The sequence below is a fragment of the Salvelinus alpinus genome, chromosome 21 (assembly GCF_045679555.1).
Source record: "Salvelinus alpinus chromosome 21, SLU_Salpinus.1, whole genome shotgun sequence".
Classification (NCBI taxonomy): Eukaryota; Metazoa; Chordata; class Actinopteri; order Salmoniformes; family Salmonidae; genus Salvelinus; species Salvelinus alpinus.
In genome coordinates this window covers 44,052,779-44,073,669 of record NC_092106.1, presented here as the reverse complement: position 1 = coordinate 44,073,669, position 20,891 = coordinate 44,052,779, and positions in this window count along the sequence as shown.

Sequence of the window (20,891 nt, the reverse complement as noted above, 5' to 3'; positions counted from 1 at the left end):
CCTCTGGACTACCATGACATTCCTCTGGACTACCATGACATTCCTCTGGACTACCATGACGTTCCTCTGGACTACCATGACATTCCTCTGGACTACCATGACATTCCTCTGGACTACCATGACGTTCCTCTGGACTACCATGACATTCCTCTGGACTACCATGACATTCCTCTGGACTACCATGACGTTCCTCTGGACTACCATGACATTCCTCTAGACTACCATGACGTTCCTCTGGACTACCATGACATTCCTCTGGACTACCATGACATTCCTCTGGACTACCATGACGTTCCTCTGGACTACCATGACATTCCTCTGGACTACCATGACGTTCCTCTGGACTACCATGACATTCCTCTGGACTACCATGACATTCCTCCAGACTACCATGACATTCCTCTAGACTACCATGACATTCCTCTATACTACCATGACATTCCTCTAGACTACCATGACATTCCTCTAGACTACCATGACATTCCTCCAGACTACCATGACATTCCTCTATACTACCATGACATTCCTCTAGACTACCATGACATTCCTCTATACTACCATGACATTCCTCTGGACTACCATGACATTCCTCTGGACTACCATGACATTCCTCTATACTACCATGACATTCCTCTATACTACCATGACATTCCTCTAGACTACCATGACATTCCTCTATACTACCATGACATTCCTCTAGACTACCATGACATTCCTCTATACTACCATGACATTCCTCTAGACTACCATGACATTCCTCTATACTACCATGACATTCCTCTGGACTACCATGACATTCCTCTATACTACCATGACATTCCTCTGGACTACCATGACATTCCTCTGGGCTACCATGACATTCCTCAATACTACCATGACATTCCTCTGGACTACCATGACATTCCTCTGGACTACCATGACATTCCTCTGGACTACCATGACATTCCTCTGGACTACCATGACATTCCTCTAGACTACCATGACATTCCTCTGGACTACCATGACATTCCTCTGGACTACCATGACATTCCTCTAGACTACCATGACATTCCTCTAGACTACCAGGACATTCCTCTGGACTACCATGACATGCCTCTATACTACCATGACATTCCTCTATACTACCATGACATTCCTCTGGACTACCATGACATTCCTCTAGACTACCATGACATTCCTCTAGACTACCAGGACATTCCTCTGGACTACCATGACATGCCTCTATACTACCATGACATTCCTCTAGACTACCAGGACATTCCTCTGGACTACCATGACATGCCTCTATACTACCATGACATTCCTCTAGACTACCAGGACATTCCTCTAGACTACCAGGACATTCCTCTGGACTACCATGACATTCCTCTGGACTACCATGACATTCCTCTGGACTACCATGACATTCCTCTGGACTACCATGACATTCCTCTGGACTACCATGACATTCCTCTGGACTACCATGACATTCCTCTGGACTACCATGACATTCCTCTGGACTACCATGACATTCCTCTGGACTACCATGACATTCCTCTAGACTACCATGACATTCCTCTGGACTACCATGACATTCCTCTGGACTACCATGACATTCCTCTAGACTACCATGACATTCCTCTAGACTATCAGGACATTCCTCTGGACTACCATGACATGCCTCTATACTACCATGACATTCCTCTATACTACCATGACATTCCTCTGGACTACCATGACATTCCTCTGGACTACCATGACATTCCTCTGGACTACCATGACATTCCTCTGGACTACCATGACATTCCTCTGGACTACCATGACATTCCTCTGGACTACCATGACATGCCTCTAGACTACCATGACATTCCTCTGGACTACCATGACATTCCTCTATACTACCATGACATTCCTCTGGACTACCATGACAATCCTCTAGACTACCATGACATTCCTCTAGACTACCATGACATTCCTCTGGACTACCATGACGTTCCTCTAGACTACCATGACGTTCCTCTAGACTACCATGACATTCCTCTAGACTACCATGACATTCCTCTAGACTACCATGACATTCCTCTGGACTACCATGACATTCCTCTGGACTACCATGACATTCCTCTGGACTACCATGACATTCCTCTGGACTACCATGACATTCCTCTGGACTACCATGACATTCCTCTGGACTACCATGACATTCCTCTAGACTACCATGACATTCCTCTGGACTACCATGACATTCCTCTATACTACCATGACATTCCTCTATACTACCATGACATTCCTCTATACTACCATGACATTCCTCTAGACTACCATGACATTCCTCTGGACTACCATGACATTCCTCTGGACTACCATGACATTCCTCTGGACTACCATGACATTCCTCTAGACTACCATGACATTCCTCTGGACTACCATGACATTCCTCTATACTACCATGACATTCCTCTATACTACCATGACATTCCTCTAGACTACCATGACATTCCTCTAGACTACCATGACATTCCTCTATACTACCATGACATTCCTCTAGACTACCATGACATTCCTCTAGACTACCATGACATTCCTCTGGACTACCATGACATTCCTCTAGACTACCATGACATTCCTCTAGACTACCATGACATTCCTCTAGACTACCATGACATTCCTCTGGACTACCATGACATTCCTCTGGACTACCATGACATTCCTCTAGACTACCATGACATTCCTCTAGACTACCATGACATTCCTCTGGACTACCATGACATTCCTCTAGACTACCATGACATTCCTCTGGACTACCATGACATTCCTCTGGACTACCATGACATTCCTCTGGACTACCATGACATTCCTCTGGACTACCATGACATTCCTCTGGACTACCATGACATTCCTCTGGACTACCATGACATTCCTCTGGACTACCATGACATTCCTCTGGACTACCATGACATTCCTCTATACTACCATGACATTCCTCTATACTACCATGACATTCCTCTGGACTACCATGACATTCCTCTGGACTACCATGACATTCCTCTGGACTACCATGACATTCCTCTGGACTACCATGACATTCCTCTGGACTACCATGACATTCCTCTGGACTACCATGACATTCCTCTGGACTACCATGACATTCCTCTATACTACCATGACATTCCTCTATACTACCATGACATTCCTCTGGACTACCATGACATTCCTCTGGACTACCATGACATTCCTCTGGACTACCATGACATTCCTCTGGACTACCATGACATTCCTCTGGACTACCATGACATTCCTCTGGACTACCATGACATTCCTCTGGACTACCATGACATTCCTCTGGACTACCATGACATTCCTCTGGACTACCATGACATTCCTCTGGACTACCATGACATTCCTCTGGACTACCATGACATTCCTCTAGACTACCATGACATTCCTCTGGACTACCATGACATTCCTCTAGACTACCATGACATTCCTCTAGACTACCATGACATTCCTCTAGACTACCATGACATTCCTCTAGACTACCATGACATTCCTCTGGACTACCATGACATTCCTCTAGACTACCATGACATTCCTCTGGACTACCATGACATTCCTCTGGACTACCATGACATTCCTCTGGACTACCATGACATTCCTCTGGACTACCATGACATTCCTCTGGACTACCATGACATTCCTCTGGACTACCATGACATTCCTCTAGACTACCATGACATTCCTCTGGACTACCATGACATTCCTCTGGACTACCATGACATTCCTCTGGACTACCATGACATTCCTCTATACTACCATGACATTCCTCTGGACTACCAGGACATTCCTCTGGACTACCATGACATTCCTCTATACTACCATGACATTCCTCTGGACTACCAGGACATTCCTCTAGACTACCATGACATTCCTCTAGACTACCATGACATTCCTCTGGACTACCATGACATTCCTCTGGACTACCATGACATTCCTCTGGACTACCATGACGTTCCTCTGGACTACCATGACATTCCTCTGGACTACCATGACATTCCTCTGGACTACCATGACGTTCCTCTGGACTACCATGACATTCCTCTGGACTACCATGACATTCCTCTGGACTACCATGACGTTCCTCTGGACTACCATGACATTCCTCTAGACTACCATGACGTTCCTCTGGACTACCATGACATTCCTCTGGACTACCATGACATTCCTCTGGACTACCATGACGTTCCTCTGGACTACCATGACATTCCTCTGGACTACCATGACGTTCCTCTGGACTACCATGACATTCCTCTGGACTACCATGACATTCCTCTGGACTACCATGACATTCCTCTGGACTACCATGACATTCCTCTGGACTACCAGGACGTTCCTCTAGACTACCATGACGTTCCTCTGGACTACCAGGACATTCCTCTGGACTACCATGACATTCCTCTGGACTACCATGACATTCCTCTGGACTACCAGGACATTCCTCTGGACTACCATGACATTCCTCTGGACTACCAGGACATTCCTCTGGACTACCATGACGTTCCTCTGGACTACCAGGACATTCCTCTGGACTACCATGACATTCCTCTGGACTACCAGGACATTCCTCTGGACTACCATGACATTCCTCTGGACTACCATGACGTTCCTCTGGACTACCAGGACATTCCTCTGGACTACCATGACATTCCTCTGGACTACCATGACATTCCTCTGGACTACCATGACATTCCTCTGGACTACCAGGACATTCCTCTGGACTACCAGGACATTCCTCTGGACTACCATGACATTCCTCTGGACTACCATGACATTCCTCTGGACTACCAGGACATTCCTCTGGACTACCATGACGTTCCTCTGGACTACCAGGACATTCCTCTGGACTACCATGACATTCCTCTAGACTACCATGACGTTCCTCTGGACTACCATGACATTCCTCTGGACTACCATGACATTCCTCTGGACTACCAGGACATTATGGAAACATGTAGTGAGGGTGTGTCTGCAGGTTAACAGAAAACAAATGTCGCCAAGGCCCCTCTGGTAAAAAGTTGTGGACTATATAGGGAATAGGGTTCTATTTAACAGAATGGGACCTCTACCAACTGGAATAAAAACCACTGCAGCTTAGTTAGCATCTTGTGGACAAATGTCCGTTTCTTTGTAGTTGAGAGTTTGTGACAGCTTGCTTCTAAAAACCAGCTGACAGTTAAATAATATATAGAATGATTTTCATTCCGTTTTTGTTCCTCTGAAAGCCTCCCTCAAACCCAAGTCACCTCAGACCTCCCTGGATGTTCATACCCATATATGGCCATTTCCACGTCGCCTCCCTAACTACCTTTTTCCCATGCAGCTAGCAAACGTCAAACACCAGACCCTGCCCCCCCCTGCCTACCCCCCTGCCCTCCCCCTGGCCGGGCATGCCACAGGAAAAGGCCCATAAGCAGGGAACAAGTTCCCTTCCTGTTTTCAAAGACGATTCCTATGGTATGCAGAGCCGTTTCCTGCTTGGCCGAGCTGATTTCACTCTCTATTCCCACATCTGGCAACTCCCCTCTTCACGAGTCAGACCAGACCCACAGCTGCACACTGGACACAGCCAACTACAGGGCCTACGTCTCCGGTGGCACCATGTTCCCTATAAAATGGACCAGGGTACCATTCGGGACTCAGGCCGGAGCCAACAGTACAGTGACCCTGTTGAGTTGAGCAACACTAGCTGTGAGAGACTGAAAGAGAGTCATAGACGGAGCCAGGGAGACAGACAGACAGACAGACAGAGTCATTCCAGTCATGTCTCATTCACATACTGCCGACTACAGTGTCTAAACGACAGACCAGGTCTGCTCTGCCGATCTCAGCAGACAGTGTAGATGAAACAATAGGAGAATTTATGAAGGGCTTTGAATCTTATCTTTGGTAGCAATCAACTTTTACAGTCGAGGAGTCGAACATTATAACCCCTTCTACTAGCCCCTTCTACTGCTACTACTAGAACATTCTAACCCCTTCTACTACTACTACTAGAACATTCTAACCCCTTCTACTACTACTAGAACATTCTAACCCCTTCTACTACTACTAGAACATTCTAACCCCTTCTACTACTACTACTAGAACATTCTAACCCCTTCTACTACTACTACTAGAACATTCTAACCCCTCCTACTACTACTAGAACATTCTAACCCCTTCTACTACTACTACTAGAACATTTTAACCCCTTCTACTACTACTACTAGAACATTCTAACCCCTTCTACTACTACTACTAGAACATTCTAACCCCTTCTACTACTACTACTAGAACATTCTAACCCCTCCTACTACTACTAGAACATTCTAACCCCTTCTACTACTACTACTAGAACATTCTAACCCCTCCTACTACTACTAGAACATTCTAACCCCTTCTACTACTACTACTAGAACATTCTAACCCCTTCTACTACTACTACTAGAACATTCTAACCCCTTCTACTACTACTACTAGAACATTCTAACCCCTTCTACTACTACTACTAGAACATTCTAACCCCTTCTACTACTACTACTATAACATTCTAACCCCTTCTACTACTATAACATTCTAACCCCTTCTACTACTACTACTAGAACATTCTAACCCCTTCTACTACTACTACTAGAACATTCTAACCCCTTCTACTACTACTACTAGAACATTCTAACCCCTTCTACTACTACTATAACATTCTAACCCCTTCTACTACTACTACTATAACATTCTAACCCCTTCTACTACTACTACTAGAACATTCTAACCCCTTCTACTACTACTAGAACATTCTAACCCCTTCTACTACTACTACTATAACATTCTAACCCCTCCTACTACTACTAGAACATTCTAACCCCTTCTACTACTACTACTAGAACATTCTAACCCCTTCTACTACTACTACTAGAACATTCTAACCCCTTCTACTACTACTAGAACATTCTAACCCCTTCTACTACTACTACTATAACATTCTAACCCCTCCTACTACTACTAGAACATTCTAACCCCTTCTACTACTACTACTAGAACATTCTAACCCCTTCTACTACTACTACTAGAACATTCTAACCCCTTCTACTACTACTACTAGAACATTCTAACCCCTTCTACTACTACTACTAGAACATTCTAACCCCTTCTACTACTACTAGAACATTCTAACCCCTTCTACTACTACTAGAACATTCTAACCCCTTCTACTACTACTACTAGAACATTCTAACCCCTTCTACTACTACTACTAGAACATTCTAACCCCTTCTACTACTACTACTAGAACATTCTAACCCCTTCTACTACTACTACTAGAACATTCTAACCCCTTCTACTACTACTACTATAACATTCTAACCCCTTCTACTACTACTACTATAACATTCTAACCCCTTCTTCTACTACTACTAGAACATTCTAACCCCTTCTACTACTATAACATTCTAACCCCTTCTACTACTACTACTATAACATTCTAACCCCTTCTTCTACTACTACTAGAACATTCTAACCCCTTCTACTACTACTACTATAACATTCTAACCCCTTCTTCTACTACTACTAGAACATTCTAAACCCCTTCTACTACTATAACATTCTAACCCCTTCTACTACTACTACTATAACATTCTAAACCCCTTCTACTACTATAACATTCTAACCCCTTCTACTACTACTAGAACATTCTAACCCCTTCTACTACTACAACATTCTAACCCCTTCTACTACTACTATAATATTCTAATAGCCCCTTCTACTACTACTACTATAACATTCTAACCCCTTCTACTACTACTATAACATTCTAACCCCTTCTACTACTACTATAACATTCTAACCCCTTCTACTACTACTATAACATTCTAACCCCTTCTACTACTACTACTAGAACATTCTAAGCCCTTCTACTACTACTACTATAACATTCTAACCCCTTCTACTACTATAACATTCTAACCCCTTCTACTACAACTACTAGAACATTCTAACCCCTTCTACTACTACTATAACATTCTAACCCCTTCTACTACTACTATAACATTCTAACCCCTTCTACTACTACTACTAGAACATTCTAACCCCTTCTACTACTACTACTAGAACATTCTAACCCCTTCTACTACTACTACTATAACATTCTAACCCCTTCTACTACTACTACTATAACATTCTAACCCCTTCTACTACTACTATAACATTCTAACCCCTTCTACTACTACTATAACATTCTAACCCCTTCTACTACTACTATAACATTCTAACCCCTTCTACTACTACTACTAGAACATTCTAACCCCTTCTACTACTACTATAACATTCTAACCCCTTCTACTACAACTACTAGAACATTCTAACCCCTTCTACTACTACTACTAGAACATTCTAACCCCTTCTACTACTACTACTAGAACATTCTAACCCCTTCTACTACTACTATAACATTCTAACCCCTTCTACTACTATAACATTCTAACCCCTTCAACTACTACTATAACATTGCTGCTGCTGCTACCACTGATACTACCACTACTACTATTACTACTACTATAACAGCTACCACTGCTGCTGCTACTACTACAACAGCTACCACTGCTGATACTACTACTACCACTGCTGCTACAACTGATACTACCACTACTGCTACTACCACTACTACCACTATTACTATAACAGCTACCACTGCTGCTACCACTACTACTACTACTATAACAGCTACCACTACTACTACTACTACTATAACAGCTACCACTCCTACTACTACTATAACAGCTAACACTGCTGCAAACACTACCACTGCTTCTACTACTACTGCTACTACTACTACTCCTACTACTACTATAACAGCTACCAATGCTGCTGCTGCTACTACTACTGCTACTACGACTGCTACTACCACTGCTGCTGCTGCTACTACTACTACGACTGCTACTACCCCTGCTGCTGCTGCTACTACTACTACGACTGCTACTACCACTGCTGCTGCTGCTACTACTACTACTACTACCACCACTGATGCTACTACTTCTACTACTACTACTACCAATACTACTACTACAACTACCGATACTACTACTACGACTACTACCGATACTACGACTACTACCGATACTACTACTACCACTGCTGCTACAACAACTACTACTACTACCACTACTACTACTGATACTACTACTACTACTACTACTACTATCACTTCTGCTTCTAGTACTACTACCACTTCTGCTGCTACTACTACTACTACCACTTCTACTACTACTACTACTACCACTTCTGCTACTACTACTACTACCACTTCTGCTACTACTACTACTACCACCACTGATGCTACTACTACTACCACTACTGCTACTACTACTACCACTGCTACTACTACTACTACTACTACTACTACTACTGTTGCTACTACCACTGCTGCTAATACTACTACTGCCACTACTACTACTACCACTACCGCTGCTCCTACTACTACTACTAAATCAAATCACTAAATCAAATACAATTTTATCGGTCACATACACATGGTTAGCAGATGTTAATGCCAGTTTAGCGAAATGCTTGTGCTTCTAGTTCCGACAGTGCAGCAATATCTAACAATAATCTAACAATTTCCCAATTACCAAATACACACAAATCTAAGGGGGTGAATGAGAATATATATATATACATATAAATATATGGATGAGCGATGGTCGAGCGGCATAGGCAATGTGCAATAGATGGTATACTATACAGTATATATGATATGATAATATACGTAAACATTATTAAAGTGTCATTGTTTAAAGTGGCTAGTGATCCATGAATTAAAGTGGCCAGTAATTGGGCCTCAATGTAGGCAGCAGCCTCTCTGAGTTAGTGATTGCTGTTTAGCAGTCTGATGGCCTTGAGATAGAAGCTGTTTTTCAGTCTCTCGGTCCCAGCTTCGATGCACCTGTACTGACCTTCGCCATCTGGATGGTAGTGGTGTGAACAGGCAGTGGCATCGGGTGGTTTTGTCCTTGATGATATGTTTGACCTTCCTGTGACATCGGGTGCTGTAGGTGTCATGGAGGGCAGGTAGTTTGCCCCCGGTGATGCGTTGTGCAGACCTCACCACCCTCTGGAGAGTCTTGCGGTTGAGGGTGGTGCAGTTGCCGTACCAGGCTGTGATGAAGCCCGACAATTGTGCATCTGTAAAAGTTTGTCAGGGTTTTGGGTGACAAGCCACAGTTCTTCAGCCTCCTGAGGTTGAAGAGCCATCTTCACCACACTGTCTGTGTTCGTGGACCATTTCAGTTTGTCTGTGATATGTATGACGAGGAACTTAAAACTTTCCAACTTCTCCACTGCTGTCCCTTCGATGTGGATATGGGGGTGCTCCCTCTGCTTTTTCCTGAAGTCCACAATCATATCCTTTGTTGTGTTGACAATGAGTGAGAGGTTATTTTCCTGACACCACACTCCGAGGGCCCTTACCTCCTCCCTGTAGACGGTCTCATCGTTGTGGTAATCAAGCCCACAACTGTTGTGTCGTCTGCAAACTTGATGATTGAGTTGGAAGTGTGCATGGCCACGCAGTCATGGGTGAACAGGGAGTACAAGAGGGGACTGAGCACGCACCCTTGTGGGGCCCCAGTGTTGATGGTCAGCGAAGTGGAGATGTTGTTTCCTACCTTCACCACCTGGGGGCGGCCCGTCTGAAAGTCCAGGACCCAATTGCACAGGGCGGGGTCGAGACCCAGGGCCTCCAGCTTGATGCTGAGCTTGGAGGGTACTATGGTGTTGAAGGCTGAGCTGTAGTCAATGAACAGCATTCTTACATAGGTATTCCCCTCTTGTCCAGATGGGATAGGGCAGTGTGCAGTGTGATGGCGATTGCATTGTCTGTGGACCTGTTGGGGTGGTATGCAAACTGAAGTGGGTCTAGGGTGGCCAGTAAGGTGGAGGTGATATGATCCTTGACTAGTCTCTCAAAGCACTTCATGATGACAGAAGTGAGTGCTATGGGGCGGTAGTCACTTAGTTCAGTTACCTTTGCTTTCTTGGGTACAGGAACAATGGTGGCCATCTTGAAGCATGTGGGGACAGCAGACTGGGATAGGGAGCAATTGCCTCATAGCCTGATTCCTCTCTAGGTTTCTTCGTAGGTTTTGGCCTTTCTAGGGAGTTCTTCCTAGCCACCGTCCTTCTACTCCTGCATTGCTTGCTGTTTGGGGTTATAGGCTGGGTTTCTGTACAGCACTTTGAGATATCAGCTGATGTAAGAAGGGCTATATAAATAGCACCAGCTGTTCTGGATGACTGTGTGATAACGTTCTCGGTAGCCGATGTGAACAAAACCTTTAAACAGGTCAACATTCACAAAGCTGCGGGGCCAGACGGATTAACAGGATGTGTACTCAAAGCATGCGTGGACCAACTGTCAAGTGTCTTCACTGACATTTTCAGCCTCTCCCTGACCGAGTCTGTAATACCTACATGTTTCAAGCAGGCCACCATAGTCCCTGTGCCCAAGGAAGCGAAGGTAAACTGCCTAAATGACTACCGCCCTGTGGCACTCACATCGGTAGCCATGAAGTGTTTTGAAAGGCTGGTCATGGCTCACATCAACAGCATCCTCCCGGATACCCTAGACCCCCTCCAATTCACATACCGCCCCAACAGATCCAGAGATGACGCAATCTCAATCACAGTACACACTGCCGTTTCCCACCTGGACAAAAGGAACACATATGTGAGAATGCTGTTCATTGACTACAGCTCAGCGTTCAACACCATAGTGCCCACAAAGCTCATCACTAAGCTAAGGACTCTGGGACTAAACACCTCCCTCTGCAACTGGATCCTGGACTTCCTGACGGGCCACCCCCAGGTGGTAAGAGAAGGCAACAATATGTCTGCCACGCTGATCCTCAACACAGGGGCCTTCAGGGGTGTGTACTTAGTCCTTTCCTGAACTCCCTGTTCACCCACGAACACGACTCCAACACCATCATTAAGTTTGCTGATGACACAACAGTGATCACCGACAACGATGAGACGGCCCATAGTGAGGAGGTCAGAGAACTGGCAGTGTGGTGCCAGGACAACAACCTCTCCCTTAATGTGAGCAAGACAAAGGAGCTGATCGTGGACTACAGGAAAAATGGGGCCGAACAGGCCCCCATTAACATCGACAGGGTTGTAGTGGAGCAGGTTGAGAGTTTCAAGTTCCTTGGTGTCCACATCACCAACGAACTATCATGGTCCAAACATACCAAGACAGTCGTGAAGAGGGCACGACAAAGCCTTTTCCCCCTTCAAGAGACTGAAAAGATTTGGCATGGGTCTCCAGATCCTCAAAAGGTCCTACAGCTGCACCATCGAGAGCATCCTGACCCGTTGCACCACTGCATGGTAGGGCAACTGCTCGGCATCTGACCGTAAGGCGCTACAGAGCTTCCTGCCATCCAGGACCTATATAATAGGCCGTGCCAGAGGAAAGCCCATAAAATTGTCAGAGACTCCAGACACCCAAGTTATAGACTGTTTTCTCTGCTACAGCATGGCAAGCGGTACCGGAGCACCAAGTCTAGGACCAAAAGGCTCCTCAACAGCTTCTACCCCCAAGCCATTAGACTGCTGAACAATTCATAAAATCGCCACCGGACAATTTACATTGACCCCCCCTCCCACCTCCCTTTTGTAAACTGCTGCTACTCGCTGTTGGGTAAATACTACTTGGTAAATTGGTAAATATTTTTTTCTTTTTGAACTGCACTGTTGTTTAAGGGCTTGTAAGTAAGCATCTCACGGTAAGGTCTACACTTGTATTCGGCACATATGACAAATTAAGTTTGTTTTGATTTGATTCAGCCATATTCCCAGTCATCTTTCCATAGTTAAATGCGGGGGTTCGCGCTGTCAGTTTTGCGCGAATGCCGCCATCCATCCACGGTTTCTGGTGAGGGTAGGTTTTAATAGTCACAGTGGGTACAACATCTCCTATGCACTTCTTTATAAACTCACTCATCGAGTCAGCGTATAGATCGATGTTGTTCTCGGAGGCTGACCGGAACATATCCCAGTCCGCGTGGTCAAAACAATCTTGAAGCGTGGATTCCGATTGGTCAGACCAGCGATGAATAGTTCTAGTCACTGGTACATCCTGTTTGAGTTTCTGCCTATAAGATGGTAAGAGCAAGATGGCGTCGTGGTCAGATTTGCCGAAGGGATGGCGGGGGAGGGCTTTGTATGCATCGCGAAAGTTGGAGTAGCAGTGATCGAGTGTATTACACACGTGCGTAGTGCAATCAATATGCTGATAGAATTTTGGTAGCCTTGTTCTCAAACTTTCTTTGTTAAAATTCCCAGCTACAATAAATGCAGCCTCAGGATATATGGTTTCCAGTTTAAATAGAGTCCAGTTCCTTGAGGGCCGTCTTGGTGTCTGCTTGAGGCGGAATGTACACAGCTGTGACGATAACTGACGAGAATTCGCTGCAAGGAATTCTAGGTCGGGTGAGCAGAAGGAATAGAGTTCCTGTATGTTGTTATGATTACACCATCAGTTGTTAATCATGAAGCATACACCCCTGCCCTGCCTCTTCCCAGTGAAGAGTTTATCACTGTCGGCACGATGCATGGAGAAGCCCGGTGGTTGAACCAATTCCGACAACATATCCCGAGAGAGCCATGTTTCCGTAAAACAGAGAATGTTACAATCTCTGATGTCTCTCTGATGGCTCTCTGGAAGGCAACCCTTGCTCGAATTTAATCTACCTTGTTGTCAAGAGACTGGACATTGGCGAGTAGTATACTCGGGAGCGGTGGGCGGCCTACGCAACCTGACCAGGAGGCCGCTACGTCTGCCCCTTCTGCGGCGCCGTTGTTTTGGGTCGGCTTCTGGCATTAGGTCCATTGTCCTGGGTGGTGGTCCAAACAGGACAATGGTTGTTAAATTGACATCGCTCTTATATCCAATAGTTCTTTCCGGCTGTATATAATAAGACTTAAGATTTTCTGGGTAACAATATCAGAAATAATACATAAAAAAACGAAATACTGCATTGTTTCCTAAGAACTCGAAGCGAGGTGACCATCTCTGTCGGCGCCATTACTACCACCACCACCGCTGCTACTACAATTACTGCTACTACTACCACCACCGCTGCTACTACAATTACTGCTACTACTACCACCACCGCTGCTACTACAATTACTGCTACTACTACCACCACCGCTGCTACTACAATTACTGCTACTACTACCACCACTGCTGCTACTACAATTACTGCTACTACTACCACCAACGCTGCTACTACAATTACTGCTGCTACTACCACCACCGCTGCTACTACAATTACTGCTACTACTACCACCACCGCTGCTACTACAATTACTGCTACTACTACCACCACCGCTGCTACTACAATTACTGCTACTACTACCACCACCGCTGCTACTACAATTACTGCTACTACTACCACCACCACCACCGCTGCTACTACAATTACTGCTACTACTACCACCACCACCACCGCTGCTACTACAATTACTGCTACTACTACCACCACCGCTGCTACTACAATTACTGCTACTACTACCACCACCACCACCGCTGCTACTACAATTACTGCTACTACTACTACTACTACTACTGCTGCTACTACTACTACTACTGCTGCTACTACTACTACTACTGCTGCTACTACTACTACTACTGCTGCTACTACTACTGCTGCTACTACTACTACTGCTGCTGCTACTGCTGCTACTACTACTGCTACTACTACTACTACTACTGCTGCTACTACTACTACTGCTGCTACTACTACTGCTACTACTACTACCACCACCACCACTGCTACTACAATTTTTGCTGCTACTACTACTACTGCTGCTACTACTACTGCTGCTGCTACTACTACTACTGCTGCTGCTACTACTACTGCTGCTGCTGCTACTACTACTACTGCTGCTACTACTACTGCTGCTGCTGCTACTACTACTGCTGCTACTACTACTACTGCTGCTACTACTACTGCTACTACTACTACTACAACTACTGCTACTACTACTACTACTGATACTGCTGCTGCTACTACTACTATCACTGTTACTACTACTACCACTGCTGCTACTACTACTACTAATACTACTGCTGCTACTACTACTACCGCTGCTGCTAATACTGCTGCTACTACTACTGCTACTACTACTACTACTACTACCATTGCTACTACTGCTGCTACTACTACTACTACTACTACCACTGCTCCTACTACTACCACTGCTGCTACTACTACTACTAATACTACTGCTGCTACTACTACTGCTACTACTACTACTACTACTACCACTGCTACTACTGCTGCTACTACTATTGCTGCTACTACTGCTGCTACTACTATTGCTACTACTACTACTACTACTACTACCGATACTACTACTACCACTTATGCTACAACTACTACTACTACTACTACTACTACTACTACTACTACTACTACTACTACTACTACTACTACTACTTTACATCCACCACCAATACAACAATTACAAGCAAGCAAAAAATCATGTTATGTTCCTCCACAAACAGTATTTGTAGTCCTCTTCTCTCTCGACAGATGATGAAGCAACATGCCACAGCAGACCAACACAATAATGTGATGTAATTCCAGTAAAGTGGTACTGATAGCATGGTTGTTATTCTGATTTACCCAATGACATGAGGATCCATTTGGTGTCTCGTGGGAAAGCCAGGCTGAGGGGTTAATATTGGCCTAAATGTGTGTGTGTTAATATTGGCCTAATGTGTGTGTGTGTTAATGCTGGCCTAATGCTGATGCCTGATGCTGCATCCACTCTTTCTTAGCTGAGAGAGAGAGAGAGAGAGGGAGAGAGAGAGAGAGAGGAAGAAAGAGAGGGAGAGAAGAGAGAGAGGGAAAGAGAGGGAGAGAAGAGAGAGAGAGAGGAAGAGAGAGATAGGGAGAGAGGGAGGGAGAAAGAGAGAGGAATAGAGGGAGAGAGGGAAAGGAAGAGAGGGAGAGAAGAGAGAGGAGGGAGAGGAGGTAGAAAGAGAGGGAGAGAAGAGAGAGAGGAAGAGGTAGAGAGAGAGAGAGGGAGGGAGGGAGAGAGAGAGGAAGAGAGGGAGAGAGGGAGAGAGGGAGGGAGGGAGAGAGAGGAAGAGAGGGAGAGATGGAGGGAGAAAGAGAGAGGAAGAGAGAGAGAGAGAGAGAGAGAGAGGAAGAGAGGGAGAGAGGGAGAGAGGGAGGGAGGGAGAGAGAGGAAGAGAGGGAGAGATGGAGGGAGAAAGAGAGAGGGAAGAGAGAGAGAGAGAGAGAGAGAGAGAGAGAGAGAGAGAGAGAGAGAGAGAGAGAGAGAGAGAGAGAGAGAGAGGGAGATAAAACACATCTGCTGTGATTAACTGATCTAATAAAGCCACACACCATAGTTTGGATGAGCCTTCTGGTTGAAAGGTCAACTTTGCTCCCCTAGTCAGTCTCTGTCACTCCCTCTAAATATATACACTCACACAAGCACACACACAACGTTAAAAAAGAGTGAATGTCCTTTAGCATGCCACATCTCTGTGTTCAACCATGAAACTAAGTGGTTAAACAACTCTACTAAACAGCAAAACTTGTTCATTTTTCTGCCTTGAGCATATCGTTAATTACACCAATGTATTAATGTATAAAGTCGTGTTGTCATTGATCTTTTGCCAGGACTATACCCAGAGAATCCACATTCTGTAAAACAGAGTAATAAAACGTTATTAGCGTGAACTACAAGAGGTCCTCGTTGTGTTAATAGCTGTTTTTACAGCTCTGGCTACTGGTATGTTTGACTAGGTTTTTCACTGCAGTCAGAAAGCAGCTAGAAGGTAGTTAGAAAGTAGCCAGAAGGTTGTTAGAAGGCAGCTACAATGTAGCTAGAAGGTAGCTAGAAGGCAATTAGAAGGTAGCTAGACAGTAGCTAGAGGGTAGCTAGAAGGCTGCTGGAAGGTAGCTAGAAGGGAATTAGAAGGTAGCTAGAAAGCAGCTAGAAGGGAATTAGAAGGCAGCTAGAAAGCAGCTAGAAGGGAATTAGAAGGCAGCTAGAAAGCAGCTAGAAGGGAATTAGAAGGTAGCTAGAAGATAGCTAGAAGGTAGCTAGAAGGGAATTAGAAGGTAGCTAGAAAGCAGCTAGAAGGGAATTAGAAGGTAGCTAGAAGGCAATTAGAAGGTAGCTAGACAGTAGCTAGAGGGTAGCTAGAAGGCTGCTGGAAGGTAGCTAGAAGGTAGCTAGAAAGCAGCTAGAAGGTAGCTAGAAGGGAATTAGAAGGTAGCTAGAAGATAGCTAGAAGGGAATTAGAAGGTAGCTAGAAGGCAGCTAGAAGGGAATTAGAAGGTAGCTAGAAGGCAGCTAGAAGGGAATTAGAAGGTAGCTAGAAGATAGCTAGAAGGTAGCTAGAAGGGAATTAGAAGGTAGCTAGAAGGCAGCTAGAAGGCAGTTGGAAAGCAGCTGGAAGGTAGCTAGAAGGCAGCTAGAAGGGAATTAGAAGGTAGCTAGAAGGCAGCTAGAAGGGAATTAGAAGGTAGCTAGAAGATAGCTAGAAGGGAATTAGAAGGTAGCTAGAAGGCAGCTAGAAGGCAGTTGGAAAGCAGCTGGAAGGCAGATGGAAAGCAGCTAGAAGGCAGCTAGAAGGCAGCTAGAAGGCAGATGGAAGGCAGCTAGAAGGCAGCTAGAAGGTAGCTAGAAGGCAGTTGGAAAGCAGCTAGAAGGCAGCTAGAAGGCAGCTGAAAGGAAGCTAGAAGGCAGTTGGAAAGCAGCTAGAAGGCAGATGGAAAGCAGCTAGAAGGCAGCTGAAAGGAAGCTAGAAGGCAGTTGGAAAGCAGCTAGAAGGCAGATGGAAAGCAGCTAGAAGGCAGCTAGAAGGCAGCTAGAAGGCAGATGGAAGGCAGCTAGAAGGCAGCTAGAAGGTAGCTAGAAGGCAGTTGGAAAGCAGCTAGAAGGCAGCTAGAAGGCAGATGGAAGGCAGCTAGAAGGCAGCTAGATAGAGGGTAAAAGGCAGCTGGAAGGCAGCTAGATAGAGGGTAAAAGGCAGATGGAAGGCAGCTGGAAGGCAGCTAGATAGAGGGTAAAAGGCAGCTGGAAGGCAGCTGGAAGGCAGCTAGATAGAGGGTAAAAGGCAGCTGGAAGGCAGCTGGAAGGCAGCTAGATAGAGGGTAAAAGGCAGATGGAAGGCAGCTAGAAGGCAGCTAGATAGAGGGTAAAAGGCAGCTGGAAGGCAGCTGGATGGCAGCTAGATAGAGGGTAAAAGGCAGTTGGAAAGCAGCTAGAAGGCAGCTAGAAGGCAGATGGAAGGCAGTTGGAAGGTAGCTGGAAGGTAGATAGAAGGCAGCTAGATAGAAGATAAAAGGCAGCTAGAAGGTAGCTAGAAGGAAGCTAGAAGGCAGTTGGAAAGCAGCTAGAAGGCAGCTAGAAGGCAGCTAGAAGGCAGCTGGAAGGCAGCTGGAAGGCAGCTGGAAGGCAGCTAGATAGAGGGTAAAAGGCAGATGGAAGGCAGCTAGAAGGCAGCTAGATAGAGGGTAAAAGGCAGCTGGAAGGCAGCTGGAAGGCAGCTAGATAGAGGGTAAAAGGCAGCTGGAAGGCAGCTGGAAGGCAGCTAGATAGAGGGTAAAAGGCAGATGGAAGGCAGCTAGAAGGCAGCTAGATAGAGGGTAAAAGGCAGATGGAAGGCAGCTGGAAGGCAGCTAGATAGAGGGTAAAAGGCAGCTGGAAGGCAGCTAGAAGGCAGCTGGAAGGTAGCTAGAAGGCAGTTGGAAAGCAGCTAGAAGGCAGCTAGAAGGCAGATGGAAGGCAGCTAGAAGGCAGCTAGATAGAGGGTAAAAGGCAGCTGGAAGGCAGCTGGAAGGCAGCTAGATAGAGGGTAAAAGGCAGATGGAAGGCAGCTAGAAGGCAGCTAGATAGAGGGTAAAAGGCAGCTGGAAGGCAGCTAGAAGGCAGCTGGAAGGTAGCTAGAAGGCAGTTGGAAGGCAGCTTGATAGACGATAAAAGGCAGCTAGAAGGAAGCTAGAATGTAGCTTGAAGGTAGCTAGATATTAGCTAGATAGAAGATAAAAGGCAGCTAGAAGGAAGCTAGAAGGCAGCACATAATCAACTTAAGAGAGGGAATAAAATGAGAGGAAAGCGTTGCTCAACGCCCACTCAATTCTGACATTCCAAATGTGGCCTGTTTAGACCAATTCTGGCAGAAAGCAACCACACACACACCTGAACACAGCCAAGAGCAGAGGGAAAACTATGTCTCAAACACAACACTGTGACTCCATAACACATCATCACATTTCCCTGAAACAAACCATCGAAATATCATATTGTTCCCTAAAGGGCCCCGGTCAAAAGTAGTGCACTATATAGGGAATAGGGTGCCATAGGGCTCTGGTCAAAAGTAGTGCACTATATAGGGAATAGGGCTCCATTTGGGATACAATCCTATTGGTTGTCCATGAGAAATGTTGTCAGTGTTGCTACAAACAGAGTGATTGGCTTATTCAGCTAAAACGGAACTAACAGGGAAGTATTTATTATGACTGGGTGACATAACACTAGACGGCATAGTTTGATGAATCGCACATGATTGTAGTCGAGCACAGTTTCAAATCAAATCAAATCAAATTGTATTTGTCACATGCGCCAGAATACAACGGTGAAATACTTACTTACGAGACTATATACAGGGGGGTACTGGTACAGATTCAATGTGAGGTAATATGTACATGTAGGTACATTAAAGTGACTATGTATAGATGATAAACAGAGAGTGGCAGCGGTGTAATAGAGATGGTGGGGGCAGCAGTCTGGGAAGCCATTTGATTAGATGTTCAGGAGTCTTATGGCTTGGGGGTAGAAGCTGTTTAAAAGCCTCTTGGACCTAGACTTGGTGCTCCGGTGCCGCTTGCCATGCGGTAGCAGAGAGAACAGTCTATAACTAGTGTTGCTGGAGTCTTTGACAAATTTTAAGGACTTTCCTCTGACACCGCCTGGTATAGAGGTCCTGATGGCAGGAAGCTTGGCCCTGATGATGTACTGGGCCTTACACACTACCTTTTGAGGAAATGAGGACCCATGACAAATATTTTCAGTCTCCTGAGGGGGAATAGGCTTTGTCGTGCCCTCTTCACGACTGTCTTGGTGTGCTTGGACCATGTTAGTTTGTTGGTGATGTGGACGCCAAGGAACTTGAAGCTCTCAACCTGCTCCACTACAGCCCCATCGATGAGAATGGGGGAGTGCTCTGTCCTCTTTTTCCTGTAGCCCATAATCATCTCCTTTGTCTTGATCACATTGAGGGAGAGGTTGTTGTCCTGGCACCACATGGCCAGGTCTCCGACCTCCTGCCAATAGGCTGTCTCGTCATTGTCGGTGATCAGGCCTACAACTGTTGTGTCATCGGCAAACTTAATCATGAGTGAACAGGGAGTACAGGAGGGGACAGAGCACCCACCCCTGAGGGGCCCCTGTGTTGAGGATCAGCGTGGCGGATGTGTTGTTACCTACCCTTACCACCTGGGGGCGGCCCGTCAGGAAGTCTAGGATCCAGTTGCAGAGGGAGGTGTTTAGTCCTGGGGTCCTTAGCTTATTGATGAGCTTTGAGTGTTGAACGCTGAGCTGTAGTCAATTAATAGCATTCTCACATAGGTGTTCCTTTTGTCCAGGTGGGAAAGGGCAGTGTGGAGCTCAATAGAGATTGCATCATCTGTGGATCTGTTAGGGAAAATTGGAGTGGGTCTAGCGTTTCTTGGATGATGGTGTTGATGTGAGCCATGACCATCCTTTCAAAGCACTTCATGGCTACAGACGTCAGTACTACGGGTCTGTAGTCATTTAGGCAGGTTACCTTAGTGTTCTTGGGCACAGGCACTATG